Genomic DNA, 17,945 nt, shown 5'->3' on the forward strand with positions numbered 1-17,945 from the left:
TTAGACAGCAATCTATATATGAAATATATAGATGTATAACATATACACACACTCTTTTTCATTGTTTCTGGGGAAATTATCTTTCTCTGAGATTGCAAAGTGAGGGATAGGAAGTTGATAAGCTGATTGATCAGTCTGAGGGGACTAGAATGTGTGAATTGGAGCAATATCTATAATAAGTCATGTGCTTTTTGCAACACTTTGGGATTACTTAGAAAACTTCACTATACTTACTATACATTTTGGTGGCTTCAGTAGATATTTTATTTCATTGAAGCTAAAGGTAGTTTAAATTACATTTTTTGCCTTCTTAAACATTTAGTAAGCAAATTTTATTCAGTATTCTACCTCAGAAATGTGAGTTAGCCTTTAAAAAGTGTTCACATCAAATAATATCACAAAATGTAGATGGTTCATATCTCATTAATTTTAAAGATTAAGAAAATATGAAACATGGAAAATGGCAAATTTTTCTGCTCCAAGAGAAATACCCTCTTTGGCGTTTGTCTGTTTCCTTCCCCAGCCACCCAAGTGATCAACTTGGGCCCCTAGATGTGGAATCCGCCTGTATCAACCTCATTCAGTTTCTGCTGTCTGAAGGCTCAATCCTACCCAAGAGTGGGGTGGGAGGAATAGTTTTTTCTCTTATTAGAAAATCACAACACACAAGTAAAGGGGGATAGACAATCATTGGCAGTCCTATGTTAGATCAGTAAAATGATTAGGTAGAATAACTTAGAGGCCTTTAATAACCCAGACCCGTACCTCACCATCCTCAACCGATGTGTTGCTTGCTCTTGAAACAGCTGGAGTTCTGCTCTCCTCAAGCCCCCAAATCTGCTCTATCTCTCACTATCCTCAACCCCCCATGCCCCTTCTCCTTCCCTTAGGCCCTTCAGTCTTTCTGGTAAAGGGACCCTAGTTTTATCTTTGGATCAGACTTGGGCACTTGAACTCTTTCTTCCCTTAGAGCTAGGTCTTTCCCAGAGGGATTCCTCAGTCCCTGTTTCTAGGAGAACACACCACCAGCCTTACAGATGTGTCTGGACACACCTTAATCCAGAGGGGAGCAGAGGGGAGCTTCAAAGGAGCAACCATGCAATGTTAAGATTTAAAAGTTGGGATAGCAAAAAGCTGACCAAATAATTCTTATAAACAAAATTCATGCAAAACAGGTTAATGGTGTGTGTGTGTGTGTGTGTGTGTGTGTGTGTGTGTGTGTTTACAATAAATGGAGTTTATATGTAAAAAACTTAAAAGCCTCATCTCCTAAATACTGTCAGGAATAAAACTTTTTAGTAAAGTATTAATATGATGGACATTTGGTCTTTTAAAGCCCCATTTGTCTGTTTTCTCTTCCAGAAAACTGAATACTACCCCAGAGCCCAAAAAGAACTAACTCACCTTCCAATGAGTTGTTAACTCATCTTAACTCAAGGCTGAATCTGAATCTTTACACAAATAATAATAGCCACAAAAGCTACAACTCTTTCTCCGTATGTTACAAAACGATATTATTGACTGATAACCCTATTACTAAGAGTTAAAATATTCAAAAATTGGTTGTATTTCCCTTTCCAGTAGGAAAAATAAAATATAATAGCAACATGGAAATATTTAAACTTTCTACAAGAGAATTCTAAGACTTCTGCTCAGTACTGCCACTAACACACAAGAATGGAAAATTTCTATGAACTCTGATAATTTACCTTTATTTCTGTTTTGAAATTTGATTTTGTGGCTCTTGCCATCTCAGAATGAAGATTATTTATAGATCTCAGGTTTGAAAAATAAATGACAGGCAGAATATAATTATGTAAAAGCATGCAGTTTCTCTTCTTTCTTTGATAGAGCTAATTGAAATTGATTCTAAGTTGATCAACTACATAATGGCATCAATAAATTTCCAAAAGTTTACAAAAACAAAGATAAATAAAAGGATATGATATAAATTCGTATAATGTTGATTTATATTAATTTTTCTATTTTCATTTATGTTTATATATTAATGTACATTTCCCCAAGGAAAGCAGTGAATTGGCATATAGAGAGCATACGCCACATGCAAGAGACTTGAAATACATTTTCTCACTTAATTTTTGACACAATAGAGGTGAGACTATCCTAGCTTAACAAATGAGAAAAGTCAGATTTTTAAAAATTGTAAGTAATCTTCCAGCGTTATATGACTAATAAATAGCAGAGCTAGTGTTTGATAGTGTTTTATGTAATTCAAAACACAGGCATTCCCACTATACTATGCTGCCTTCAAGAATATTGACCCCTGGGAGGTAATCAAAAGGTTTTCAAGGTTAACTGTTATGTTTTGATTTATTTTACAGGTTACAAAGCCCAATAGTGGGTAAAAGCTTTTTTAGACCCCACAAGGCCAAGGTTAATAGATAGTTGCTTCTCTATTGGTTTCAGTTACATTAATGTGTTGACTTCAGCAGGTTCACTAAGTAGCCTCAAGTTCCTGTGTTAGCATTTGCTAAGTAATATGTTCAACTCAAAAGTCCCAGGGAGGGCCTTCTGGTACAATGTTCTCATGATCGTTTTTTCTAAAAATAAAATAATGAGATCTCATGGCATTGATATGCATTAGTAAGACAAAGAAAATAGAATTTGCTTTTGGATTTGCAAAGAGACCAACTAAGAAATTCAAAATGAGTCCTCTGAGTCTATCTCACTCATCCATCCATTCTTCCCTTGATTCATTCATTCACTAAACAAAACTTACTGGGCACCCCCTGCATGCCTGCCACTAGTTCTGCTAGGCATTCTAGTCAACAAGACAAACAAAATTTCTGTCTTTGTAGAACTTATATTTTAGAGCAGAGTGTGGGGAAGTTGGAGTATTTACTCTCCAGCTTCCTGTTCACAAGGATGAAGTGTGTTAGCTGTGTCCCTCTGTCTAAGCCGACTGCTCCGTCAGGTGGCCCTCTCCCCACAGCCACTCTCTCCTCACGCTAGGGCTTACAGGTGTTGACTTGCCATAGCCGAGGGTACCGCAGCATCTTTTGTGAGTTATTTTAATTCTGCCCACACTATTATTAAACTTCCCTCACGACCTTATTTGAGTATGCCCTGTATTGCCCACCCAAACCCTCATACAGAGCCTGGTACCCTGTCTATGGCTATCTTAGAGCTTTTGATTCTTGTGTTTTTACAAACCCTAGCTTCTCTATTTTCTGCCAATACTTCTAAGAATTTACATGAGGAAGAGACAGGTAGGTGAATTGTAACTGTGACATCATCAGAATAAAAAAGACAAAGAGCATGAAAATGAGAGAAAAGGAAAGTGGTTAATCAAATGACAGAACAAAAAAGGAGTCAAAGAACCAAGGGAGTTACAACATCAATATGAAATAATCTGCCCAGGGGCCTTCCCAGGGGGATAGTCATATAGTAAATCTGCATCTCTCCATTTCTCTCTCTCTCTCTCTTTCTCTCTCTCTCTCTCTCTCTCTCTCTCTCGTGTGTGTGTGTGTGTGTGTGTGTGTCCCTCCTTCCCCTTATGTTTAGCCCTGTCTTCTCTGAAAAGCTCTCATGTTTTCTTTTACAACTGTTGTAAAGCTGCCTAAGCCTGCCAAGCGTATGTCTGCTCTTCCATGCCATTCCATCTCTTTCTTAGATCACACACTAGTCAAAATAGTGGGAATATCTCTACCCAAGAATGTGAATACATGTACATGGGATGACAGAAAAATCACCATTTTCTAAACCCAATGCATAATAATATTTGATTTAGGCAGGCGTTATCAATGGATACAAAAAGAATTGGAAAACTTTGTAAAAGAATGATTTGCAAATTCCAATTCATTATAAAATGGATTATTTAAAATTTACAAGGGGAAAAATATACCTTTATAATTGAGACTTCTGAGAGTCACCACTGTGATTGAGTGATCAAACTTATCTTTACTAATAAAGGAACAATCTGATGTTATACTCCTCTGAACAAGATGTGCTATAAAATATAATCACCTATCAAACCCTCTTGTCAAAATGTTTGATCTGTGTCTCATCAAAACTCTAGACTTAACTTCCCATTACCAGGAGAGAGAGAGGTTAGAGGAACAAGTTAATCAACACTGCAAGGAAAACAATCAGACTAAAGGAACATTCTATAAGACAGCTGATCAGAACTCTCCAAAAAGTCAATACCAGAAAAATAATAGGAGAGGACTATCCTAGATTAAAGGAGAGTAATATATATGTATAACAAAATAAAATATGTGTACCTCAATTGGATCCTAGATTTTTTAAAAATAACAGCTATAAAAAACATTGGGGTAAATTTTAAATATTAACTGGATGATATTATATAATTATTGTTATTTTTCTAGGTATTATAATATTATATGGTTCTGTAGCAGATTGTAATTATTCTTAGGAGATACACAGTCAAGTATTTTAGGTGGAAATATCACAAAATCTGGGATTTACTTCAAATAGTTCTAGGGTATATATCCAGGAAAAAGGGAGAGAGAGAGAATGAGTAAGCAAAAGTAAAAGTAAAAAAAACTTACAATTTTAAAATCTACGTGAATGGCATGTGGATATTTATTGTTTATCATAAGAATGTATTAAGTACCAATAATCATAAGATGTTGTTTAAGGACATTTCCCTGAGTATATTTTGTGGAACACTTGTTGTGTGACATGTCAGTAAAGGAAAGAATCCATGGTCAGATATGTTTATAGAATCTACACAATAAATTCCTTTTGTAGAAATTCATAATTGCACATTAATGATAATAGCACATGCATTAATTCCTTAACACTATAAAACCTGTGTGAGGTAATCCAGTTTGCGGTTCTAGAAACTGAAGCACATGAAGGTTAAGCCATTCACCCAAGGTCCAAGGTCACACAGGTCATAAGAGAGTTGAGATGTGAACTGAGTCAGGTTCCAGAGCCACAACTACGAACTATTGCACCAGAAGCTCAGAGAAGCTCTGCACTAAAGAAGCCTGATTAACTCATATCATACACAGTATTTCCCAGACTTCTTAGTTCTTGCACTTTTTTCTATGTAACATTTATTAGCTTTCTTTCATCTCTGAGAAACTCTGTTTTATATCTTGCTTTCAGGGATCATACAGTTGGATTTGGAGGTAAGACTTAACACACATGTAGTGGCAAACAATAAAGCAGCAAGTTAATTGATTAATTGTGTAGGACAATCCACAGAGATTTATTTCTTTAAAGGGAGCTCAATCACCACATCCTGAACTAGAAAAATATCTTAGAAGTGCTTAATGGCCAAGGAAAAAAAACAGATGCCCCAAGAAGCATGATTTAAAAATTGACTTTGGAGTTTAACATAGGAAAAGGTGATTTTACTTTGTAAACTTTGCCTCAGAATATAAGGTTATACTAACTGTTGGTTGCAGCTTGAATTTTAGTTAAACAAAGTACAGTTAATTGTTTTTAGAAAGGTGAATGTAAATAATGTAAATACATCAAGTTGATGATAAAGAAGATTATTACACACTCTTCATTAACAAAGAAAAAAGTTTATCTCATCAGCACCCCACCATCTATTTTATAGGTATGCTTGCCAAGATTGAAGACCAAATATTCTTTTCAGGCTTAAAATTGCACTGCAAAGAAATGATGAAGAGCATTTTTTTCATATGTATAAATGTACACTAAAACAAAAATGAGAAAAATGCCATGCCTTGAATTTATATAGAACTTTTTACCTGTTCAAAACACTCAAACATGTATTAGATCATTATGATGCAGCTTCATCAGATCCAAAGCAACCGTGAACAATGTTGGAAATTTATCCTCAGCAGCATAGAATCATGTGAACACACACATGAACACTCACACCACCACCGTATTTTTAAAGCGTCATGTTCTAGAAAACTCACAGCAGGGAGCCTATTATAGTTTAATGTCGTTATGTCTTTAACAAAGACTTCTTCCTAGATCATGAAGCATTCCAAAATTGCATGCCTACTTTTTAATTGGCAAAACCAAAGTGAGCTGTAAAACTGAGTTTTCCGTTATGTGTTGTTTTCTGAAATTAAAGTCTAAATTATATACCAAGTCTTTCTTCTTATTTTGATACCATTTTCCTTCCATGCCATAGTTTAAGCCACTTACTTTATATAATGCTTTCTACTTTACCTGCAAATAAGTTTCTAACACCAGAGTTGCCTCGACAAGATTAATATGACTTTCCTACTTAATATAAATCTTTTGATTTGCTGCTGAATGGACTGTTCTTCTGCATTACTATCCAACTTCAAAGAACAATGCTGTTTATCATCTGGTCCTGAAAGCAGTCAACCACATCTGGATATTACAGTACTTGGAATTCAGAAACCATGAAATATAAACGTGCTACTATCAGCAGTGAGCAGAAATCAAATGAATCATGTTGGTTAGAAAACTGAAGTGGTTTATACTTCCGTTACATTCCCAATAATTTAGTTAAAAATAAAAGACCATTAATGTTAGAGGTAGGGATATTTTTGGCAACCAGACTTTAAGCAAAATAAACTCAAGAAACATCATTAAGGATTTCTATTACTTCATGTTTGTACTCTTCCCCCAGAGTTTTTAAAGGCTAGAATCTCAGCTAGTCTGTGCTACACACTACAGAAAAATGTAAGAAAGCTTGCCAAATGCTCATCACCTAAATAAGCCCCTAGATATTAAATTGAAGTCTAATTTTATGAGGCTGTCACCTGACAGGATTTAGGTGTGTTTGCTTACTTTTCCCATCTTTTATTGTCTATAACAGGACATATGGAACATTGTCTATAAGTAAAGTTGTAATAGGGACATTTTTTGTTCTACTAACAACTCACTAAACCTAGAAAGTTTTGGTCAAAAGCAACATGTGGATAAGAAATAATTAGGCTGTTTTGCTTACTCAGGCCATAGACTGGTTCTGAATGCAGTTCTGAATGTAGTTCTAAAAAAGGAGTTTTAAAAATGATTTCATATATTTATTCATTCTTTCATTTATTTCAAGAAGTACTTGCCCTTGTTTTAAGTTCTGAGAGTTTTCAAAATGTTTTCCATCATGAGCCTTACATTATGAACCATAACCAAGGAAGGCAATCACTAGTAGACAAATTTGCAATAAGAGCATCATTGTAACAAGCATATAATCTAATGAGGGTGTTTTGGAGGACTATGCCAATTTAACATATAAGTTAATTTATTCATTAAAAAAATACTAAAGGAGTGTCTTCCACATGCCAAATACTGCTCTAGACACAGAGGAATAGAAATGTGAGTAAGACCAACATGAATATCTAATCTACCCTTACAGAACTGATATTCTGGGGTAAAAATGAACAATAAGTAACTTATTTGAAGATAATGTCAAGGGCAAAAGAGAAAAGTGAGCAAGGGAATAGGATAAGGAGTATCAGGAGGCAGCAATTTACAGTGGCCAGCGAGGCCTCACTGCAAACATGATATGGAAACAAAGACCAATCATGTCGACGTTCACCTACGTAAGTTATGGTCCTAGAGACAGAACATGAGAGAGAGAAAGGCAGAGGTAAGGAAAGTACCTGTCAAAAGATTCCTACCAAAATGCCTCATTAGCCCTGGAAAGAGACCTGTAATGCTATGTTTGCATTTCACCCCTTTAATGTAAAGGTTTTATAGTGTAGCTGTATAAATATATTCTAGTGTAAACAATTTTAGTTTCTTTTTCCTTCTCCAAAGAGAATGATTTTCTCTCAGTGGAACATATGAATTGTGGACCAGGAGCACTGGAGGCAAACCTGGCCTCATCCTAGTTCTGTAGAAGAATGGCTACAAAAGGCCATCTGCAAATAGTCATAGTAATATGAAAAATCATATCGCTGAGGATAACAAAATTCTAAAACCTCACTAACTGGAACTTTTAGAAAACTTTTGGCATTATGCTGTTCAAACTAATCCTGAAATTCAGTACACAACCTTTGTCCTAATAATTCTTTCTACAACTGACATATGGTTAGTGTTCTCTTTTAAGTCCCCTTCCCATTGCTCTCAAGTTGCTTTTCTTAAATCCATCCATTACCCAGGATGCTGTACATTGCTCACGTAGACCTTTGGGCTTTTTAATTTCTGAAGCAGAGGAGTTAGTGTTGTCCTGAACTGACATCACAGTTGCTTTAACAGAGCAGCAGAACCTTCTGGGGTCTTCAAAAGCCCCCCCACAACATACATACACACACTATGACACTGTAGGATAGCAAAACAGACATTAGAAAATCTACACAATATCCAGACATGCAGCCTCACTGTAGAGACTACAGTGACAGAGACACTGGGAGTAGAGGGACTATTCATCCTGCCTGCCCATTGAACTCCTGACCAAATGACCTCCTAAAGCTAATAAGAGAATGTACCACTCTCCCATTGTTCAATTCCATAAATCATTTCCTGAATTACTCCTGCATTGGGGAAACTCCTGACTTCTTGCTTTACCTTCCGTTTTCAAGCCTTTACTTGTATTTCAGATCCGATGTCTAACGTGGCGTCTTGGGAAGGATCAGCTCTTACCTACAGATGCAGTTGTTCTTTCTACTCTTTTGGATTACCATTTTTCCTGACAAAAATAAACCATAGTTCATTGTCCAGCCTTCAGTCACTCAGCAAGTAATGTGTGAGTACCTACTGTGTGCCAGGCCCTGATCTAAGTGTTAGGAATTCAGTGGAGAACAAGGCACATAAGGAGACTGCTCTCATGGAGCTGACATTCCAGTGAGGACATGAATTCAATAAGCAAGTAAACATAAGCAGACAAGATGATTTTAAGCAGTGATAAGCTCCACAAATCAAAGCAAACATGAAAAGAAATGATTGACAGGTATTTTTCTAGATTGATTGGGTGGTCAAAGAAATCTTCTGAATAGAAGACATTTGACCTGAGTCTTAATACTCAGTGGCCAGCCCATCCTGCTGGCCTGCCTTGGTCTGGGCTTTTCATAAGGAACACAGAGAGAGAGAGAGACATAATAGTAGAAGCAGTGAAGAAAAAGAAAATTTTCAATAAAATGAAATTATAATAAATTGTAATGATGAAGAGAAATAAAGAAGGTGTTCCATTTGTCATTTAAATTGTAATAACAATGTAAATAATATATCATTATGGCAAACCTGAAAAAGAAAAATATATTTTTGAAAATCATACCTAATCTCACCATCCAGAAACAACCACTAAGTGTATTTTGAACTGCTTCCTTCTAGTTTTTCCAGCTCTGATTATATTTTTGCATAGCTGAATTAATACACATCATATAAAATTACATAAACTTTTTAATATCTGATTTCTTCTCATTATATATGTTTGTAGCTGCAAAATTCTGAGTTTATATAAAATTGTAAAACAGTAAAACAAAAACACAGAAACGCATCACTCATTTTATCATTTCCTTATGATGTTTTATGAATGTCCATGTCTGTGTACATATGTGTATGTTTAATATACTACTTATCATATTATATATCCTAATTTTAGGCAATTACTGTGGAAATATTCAAATACCTTTATTGAATCATGACATAAAAATAACTTGTTAAAAGATAATTACTGCTATTGTTTCTTAGTCTTTACTGATTAAAATCTTCTATATAAGATACCAGAAAAAGAAAGAAAGAAAGAAAATCCAAGTTGCTTGGCAAGTTGCATAAATTGTGTGGCTCTAGGCATCTTTACTGTTAGAGTTGTGCTAGGCATTAGTGTTGACCACCAAATATTTTCTGTTCTTTGCCTTTTGGGTACATGGTAGGTTCACATTTTTTTCCTCCTTTCTTTGCTCTTTGTGGTCTTGTCACTAATTCTGGCCAATGAATTGTGAACAGAGTGGGAAACTCCTCCTAAAGGAGGACAACTTATTTAGTTGCCACTACCAAACCCTCCAGGGCTCTCTTTCTCTCAGTGGGAGGCTGGTTTGCAATGTTACAGGTGGTGGCTGCTGTCACAGCCTGAGTCCTGTGGTTTGGACATGTGGGGAATAGGCCCAGCCATCCTGTGATGGGCATGGTAGTATGGGTGAGAAAGAAACCTTTCTTGTGTTAAGCCACTGAGGAGCCTTGTTTGCTAATGTGGCATAACATAGTCTATCCTAACATACAGAAATTGGTACCGAGAAGTGGGGAGTTGTCACCAAAAAAAAAAAAAAAAAATCTAAAATATGTGGCTTTTGCTTTGGGCTAGGCAGCACGTTGTGAGAAAGACTGGAAAGATGATACCCCACGTTAAGTGATGGCAAAGCATCTGGTAAAACAATCACCTGTGATCAGTGGTGTGCTAGAGTTGGCTTATGCCCAAGAGAGTTAATTGTATGTCTTCCCAGCTCAATGTTTTATGATGCCATGTTGATAACTTGAATCTACCATAATAGGAGAATTTATACCACTGAAATTGGGAAGCACTACAAATCATGGCGTTTTTGTTTTTTCCTAGAGAGCTGGCTATTAAACATTTACCACCACATATTGACTGCAATAATTTATAAGGCAGATCCTGCACCTGATGAACTCGTGTTTCTGGGGGACAGAATGGAACATTAGCAATGTGTTCCAGTTGTTGTTTGTTTTACTTTGCAAAGTATTAAAAGAAAAAGGTAGGTTCAGAATAGAACTGCTTCAGTTCTGAGCAGAAATAACAGAGAATAGAGAAACCATGTATTTAGGGACTCATGAAGTTGGAAGAAGAAAATGTTTCTCAATCCAAAATAGCAAAAGATAAAATTGAGAAAAGATAAAAAAGAATATTCCTCATTCTCAGGATAGCAGGTTCTTGAAAATGCTGCCTAGTAGAATTTTGAGAGGCAAAGAATAGTTAAAACTCACTTTAATAGCAAGTACTAAATCAAGGATATGTCCTTACAGTTATTGTTTAAAATATCTGAATTGGTTAAGATGAAATCCAGTAAGTCCTTTCAATTTTTTGAGGGAAAAAAAAAAAAACAAGAAAAAAGCCTAAAGTGTGTCCCTCCAACTCAAGAATATGCATAACTACACACACAGTATTTCTACTAGCAAATGGAGGTGACTAGATTCAAATAAATAAGAAGCCTGCTAAATGTTTTCAAATAGCTGTAATGCCAAAGAAATTAGAAACCTATGAAGAAGCAGGAGGAAGAGGAGAAGGAGGAGAAATTAGTGTGTCTTCAAGACTTCAAATGACTCTTGACTCCTAATTTTCTATGCGAAGGAAACAGACTGAAAAGCGGCTCAATCAAAGGGAAGCATATTCTCTAATCCCCACTTTAGATGGAGTCAAAGAGGATAATGGGAAACGAAGAACCTCGGAAAGAGCAAAGCTAAGGGCCACAGGAACAATGGACTGCAGAGCTCCTCCTAGCAGATCAAGGGTAGGGAAAACGTTATTCCTCACAGGCCCTTGAAAATTCCAGCTAGTACAATTTTAGAATTGCCATAAATCAATGACTACTGGTGAATCTTCCTTACTTTCCATCTCCTAAAAAGGTTTACTGTGGCTATCCTGCTCAGTCACTATACGTTAGGTTGGGAGAAACAGATTAACTATCCTTTTTAGTTCACAGACCTATGAATTAAGAGGAGCCACATCAGGGCCCAATGAGGAAATAATATTTGTTTTTTCCTAGAGAACTGGCTATTAAACACTTACCACCACATGCTGACTGCAATAACTTACAGGGCAGATCGGCTTATGTGGCTCCGCTTTCATCCCCGCCATTTAGAAACCTCCATGAGCCATCCAGAGATCCTGGACTTTGACTTGATGCTATGAATGGATAAGAATGTTTCCATTTTCTCCCATGGGGAGACAAAGAGTTTATGTGCTTGCAGGAAAGAATGAATCAAGTATTTGTGACCAAATAGGTGAAATGTGATTGTCTCGAATGATGTTCACTGCAGATTTCTAGTCTCCCACCATCCACACACAAGTAGAATTATACTCCTGGCTTTCATGTGGTTGGGTAAGGCTACAAAGCTTGATCTGACAAATGAGTTGTGAATAAAAGCAACACAAATCACTTGCAGGCCAGAACATTTAACTGCCTAGGCATAACCATCCAAAGGCCATTTTTCCCCCTTCCATGATGGCTGGCAATGTCCCAGATAGTGACTGTTCTGACAGCATAGATCCTGGAATGAAGTCTTGCAGAGAAGGGCCCCTCTTGCCCACCCAAGATGGACATGTGGCATGAATGAGAAATAATTTTATAATTACTCTATAATTTTAAGCCGCTGAAAGTTAGCAACAATTTACAACTTCAAGCATAAGTTAACATTTCCTTACTAATATATATTGGCTTAAATTCTCCTTCCATAGTATCCCAAATTTGTAAAACTTTAGCTATTTTAACAAATGTTTTATTAAATTTTCATCAAAATAATGAGGAAATTTCATCTGAATTGTGTTGTAACCAATATAGCACCAAACTAATAATAATAATAATGGGTTTCCTAGTGTTATAAAATGTGAGGAAGCAGAAGAGGACCAGTTGAGCGAAACCCAGGAAGGCCAGGTTTTGACCATGGAGATGTTATAATGTTTCCTTGCAGTGCTTCCTTAGATCACTCATGTCAACTGTTCTTTTCTTATGACTATTCTATGTCAAGTACTATATATTGGAGAACAGGTATTTTTAATCTATTCTTTTGTTACTGGTGGCAGGAAGAAAGCACTGATACTATTATAGAAAAGGTGTATAGATGTCATTAGATTGGTTCACTGTTAAATTGTGTAGTCTTTGGTGAAATTGTCTTCTCAAATATAAATACAGAACATATTAATATGCCCCCAAATGCATTCAATTTGCAGGATGTAGCATGCCTTCATCCATTGTGCAATTTGTTTTAATAAAGAAAAGATGGGATTTCAGATAATCCCAAAGCTGGACGTTCAAACAATCTTAAAAGTTATTATCTTCAGAATGAAGCTCATTAAAAGTTATAATCTTCAGAATGCACTATTTCCAATGGATTCCTGTTCCCAAATGCAATCTTTTATTTGTGGACATTATACTTCCCAGAATTGAAAGGGTCCTTGCTAATTTCTTCTACATCCTGCCCCATTGTCTTCTTAAAGCCTCAGTCTTTTAAAAAATATAGAAAAATAGTGCATGGCAATACAAAAATATGAATGATCTCAAATAGCATAGCTTGATAATAGAGGGATCACTGCTTAGTTTTCTGGCGGACACTGATCCAGATTCTCTGTCCAGGGGCAGACAGACTTCAGGGTGGGGAAGAAGTATCTTCTAACATTATTTCAGATAAGTAGGACTGCTCTGTTTCGCGAGGCAGAGCATGCGGCAGGCAAAATTCTTTTCTCAATCTAGTTTTATGACAGACACTGTTGGTTGTTTACATAATAGTCATTTTCCTTTTTTTCATTGCTAAAAGAACCATGATTGTAAAAGAGAGAGAGAGAGAGTGTGTGTGTGTGTGTGTGTGTGTGTGTGTAATGTGCCTATCTCTAGACAACTTATTGGTCAGAAAAATTCTATTTGCCTTTGAAAGTGATTGAGCTGAGGGTGCTCATGTGACCCACTTCCAGTCAATGATAAAAAGGGAAGTCTACTTAAGGTTTGGGGCAGGAGGGAATTTTCCTTCCTCATATGAGAGAAGCATGTAAGAAAATAGACTATTTTTGCCCCTTTCCCCTTCTTTCCTGCTTAAGATGCTTCTGTGTTGGAATATAACATCTGGAGCTATGGCAGCTATCCTGTAACGATGAGACCTGAGAACAAAATGCCAACACATTAAGAATATAGTGAGAATAAGTGAAAAGCACCTGGTTTCTTGATGTTGATGTTGGGTGAATGAAGTCTACAGAGAACACCTACCTTCAGGCTATTTGTTAAATAAACAATAAATGCCCTTATGTTTTAGGCACCATTAGAGTATTCTCTTATGTGTAACCAAATCCAACTAACTAATAGAAGCACAATTATCCTCTTGTTTAGAGTAATTTTCTCCCAGATTTTGGCAATTTTTTCTCTGAGTCTTTGTGTTTGATGTTGCTATAGGGTTTCCTCTTTTTACCTTTACCTTCTCAAAGTTTTTAGTGGAAATTTAGAAAAGTCTGCACTGGAAGCAACTAGAAAAATTCTAGTTTAAATTGAAATTTCATATTCAGCTTTTGATGACTTCACTTTGGAAAGGATTTCAGAGTCTCTGGAATGGGTTCCCCCCTCCTGCTCTCCTCTAATTCTCCTTCTCTATACACCATGACTCAAATAATCATGATGTCTTTCATGTGGCTAGTGTCTTACAAAGGGATTTAACATGCATTAATGCATTTAATCCTCAATTCAAATCAATTCAACAAATATTTATTGTCTACTTAATGAGCTCAAGGCCCTGGGCTAAGTACTGTGACCAATACAAAGACGAGGTGCATTCCTGCTTCCACACAGTCCACAAGCTGGTTGAGCTGATAATACATACCCACCTATCTCTAACATCATTATGACTGGGATATGTGTAATTCAAAAAGCATGCAATGTGCTTTCAAAGCAACAAGAAGGAATCAATTAATTCTCCATAGAGGAAAATCATTGAGTTCATTGACAACAAAATGGTATGTCATCCAGACATTATCTACCTCCTTGTCCTCTTTAAGCTACTACTAAAAGAATATATTCATATACGAGCTGTAGTGAACAATGTAGGAGAGATGGATGATTTACACAGCAACACACTTGAATCCAGGTTCTATTAGTACTGGCCAGGCAATTTGGCACACGTTAGCGTGACCCCTGTGTCCGTTTGTTCATCTCTGACAAGGAGCTAACAAAATGTACATTTTGGAGTTTGTTGTAAGTTTCAAAATAAGAAACATATAAAGCTCCCAGTACAGTGTTTGTTTATGGTGGCTTTTAAAAACTATTTTTGTGGTGTTGTCTTTATTATTATTGTTACTAGCGGTACTAAAATAGGAATGAGATTGTGTATAGCCAAGAGCAGTACACACAAAAAATGGGTTCAAACTGTGAAATTGGGGACAACAGATGAAGATTTAAGGTACAAAAAAAACCTAAAAAAATTTTTTTTAATCTGGCAGAACACATTTTACTTTCTTCTCATTTCAGTCTAAGTTTGGTCCTACTTATATGTTCTTTACATTACTTTGCAAAAAGGTATTTATTCAACCAATAAATGACATCCTATAGTACCACAACATAGGTGGCTATAAAACCTTCCTGCAATTCTAGTTTGTTGCTTTTATACCTGCTTTATTTTAGGAAACCAGAAGGCTAAACGTTTTCAATGTGTTTTATTATTAGGTATGGTGAGGCCAACAGATCTGGGGACAATTGCCATTGAAAAGTTAGTTTGTGGTTCACAGTTCCCAAGAGGAAGAGGCACACCACACCATGCAGGGCCACACTGTGAAGCTGTGGGGTCAGTCAAGAGGCAGAAGGGAAGGGGGAAACTGTGGGCAAGATCTTTTATTGTGGTTTCCATGGGAAGCAACAGGCAGGCAGGGTAAGCTGGTTTAGGCTTGGCTAATTTGAATAATTTCAGCAGGCCCTGGGGCAGTAGGGCTGTCTCTAAGTGTCAGGTACCTTGCCCTAGGGTGACAGGGCAAATGGATAGTGGCCCAGAGTGTGAGAGCTTAATTAGAGAGGTGGTTGGGGGTATGGGTTCTGCCTTGGTTGGTTTGTATTTGAAAAGCATACTCAAGAGGGCAAGTGGTTTACTCTCTCTAGGAATTGGCTAACCTTTGGAAGGACAGTCCCACTAGGGTCAGCAAGGCTCCAGATGTCAAAGTTTAAGAATATAGAAAATAAAAGACATGTTTAAAACAGTATGTGAATTCACAATTGCAAAGATGTGGAAACAACCCAAATGGCCATCAATCCACGAATGGATTAGTAAACTGTGGTATATGTATACCATGGAGTATTACTCAGCTATAAGAAATAACGGTGATACGACATCTCTTTGGTTCTCCTGGAGAGAATTGGAATCCTTTATATTAAATGATGTATCCAAAGAATGGAAAAACAAGCATCACATGTACTCACCAGAAAACTGGTTTCCCTGATCATCACCTAAATGCACATCGGGGAAGGATACCAATTAGATATCAGACTGAGATGGGGGGTGGGGGGAGGGGATGGGTGTATGCCAACATGATGAGTGCATTGCGCACCGTCTGGGGAATGGTCATGCTTGAGGGTGCTGACTCGGGGAGGTGGGGGGTGGGGGGAGGGGATGAAGGTATGACTACATGGTGAGTGCCAGGCGCACTGTCTGGTGAATGGACACGCTTGAGGCTCTGACTCCGGGGGATGGGCAGGACATGGACATTGTAAATAACCTGAACTTATGTACCCCCATGATGCGCTGAAATAAAAAAATAAATAAAAAATAAAATAAAATAAAATAAAATAATCAGTATGTGAAAAGTAAAAAGAAATAGAGATTGAGCGTGGGTCGTTGGATATCTTCCCAATTCCCAAGAATAAAGCGTGAGATCTGGCCCACAAAATACTCTGTTCAGGACTTTCAGGGGATTATTTCCTAGTTCTCTACTGTTTCAGATGGTAGAATCTGCTGGTTAAGTGATGTACTTTAACTCAGGGGTTCCCAACCTATGGTGAGTTGTATAATTATGTTATGATATATTACAATGTAATAATAATAGAAATAAAGTACACAACAGATTTAATGCACTTGAACCATCCCCAAACCATCCCCCAAACCCACCCCAGTCCACAGAAAAAATCTCTTCCATGAAAACAGTCCCTGGTATCAAAAAGGCTGGGGACCACTGCTTTAACTGATAGAGTGTGTCGCTGAAAATACTTTTTCTTCATTTCAAAGGACTAGTCCATATATACTCACCTCAAATGTTCAATGCTCAATTAGTGTGAATAAACTTCCTGACTCTAGATACTTAAGACATCCCCATAGTTCATAAGAGTATTTTTTGTTTATTTTAATTGATTTAGAGCTATTTAAGTCCCCAAAGTCTTTTAACTAATTCATGCAGAAGACCACCTTGGGCCTGAAGCTTTTTAACATTTTCTTCTATTACTTATCTGGGGAAGAAAGAGCTCTTCATCACACCCACAGATGACATGGCCACCAGGGGTGGAAAAGAAGGGTAAGTCATTCACCCTGAGAAGATAAATTAGATTTCTAAATGACTCTGGCAGCAGAAGGAGGCAGAAATAAAAATAATGACTTTCAACTAGCACAAAAGTGCATTTCGAAATGAGAAACAAAGTACAAAAAGTCAAGATGAGAAACAGCTGACATTATGCAGCTACAAAGAGAGAGTTACAGACACAGCTGACCTCAAGCTAAACAGGTGTCAAGAATGGTTCTTTTATTAGTAGAAAAAAAAAGTGTGTTTTTGGGATGTATAAATAAAAGAAGCAGTAACATGAAGAATTCATGCAGCATTTCTGGACTACGGTGCGTAGAGTTTGTAGTGGATTCAAAGGAGAGCAACTATAATCTTGAAAAAGTTTTTTTTAAAAAAACAGAGTAGTTTAACCTTGGTAACAAAAAGTTAATTAGGATTCTCAGGTGTCAGTTCTGTGTATTCCCCCAAGAGGTAAGCGCCTGCATGGTGTGAAGGTGTCCTGCCTAAAAATATTTCTGCCCAGTTGCCACACTTCTGAAATTCTGTCTTTAGAATGTTATTCATAGACTCACAAAACAGGTAATCTAGATCAAACTGTTGCTGTCTGAATGAATATACTAGACACTAACCTAAAGTAGCCAATTAGCTTCTGATTAAATACCTCTATTGGTAGAGTGTTTACTATCTCATGAGGATGGTCATGATCCTCGTCATCCACTGACCACCTGCCGTGGGCCACAAATTATGCTAAAAGTTTTAAAAGCAAAATAACATTCAACCCTATTTTTCAACGGGGGAATTGGAGCGTAGAGTGGTTATGGCATTTACCTAATGTTGCACCAGTGGTGAGACAGGCAATTGAATGTGTGCTGTC

The sequence above is a fragment of the Lemur catta genome, chromosome 7 (genome assembly GCF_020740605.2).
Source record: "Lemur catta isolate mLemCat1 chromosome 7, mLemCat1.pri, whole genome shotgun sequence".
Taxonomy (NCBI): Eukaryota; Metazoa; Chordata; class Mammalia; order Primates; family Lemuridae; genus Lemur; species Lemur catta.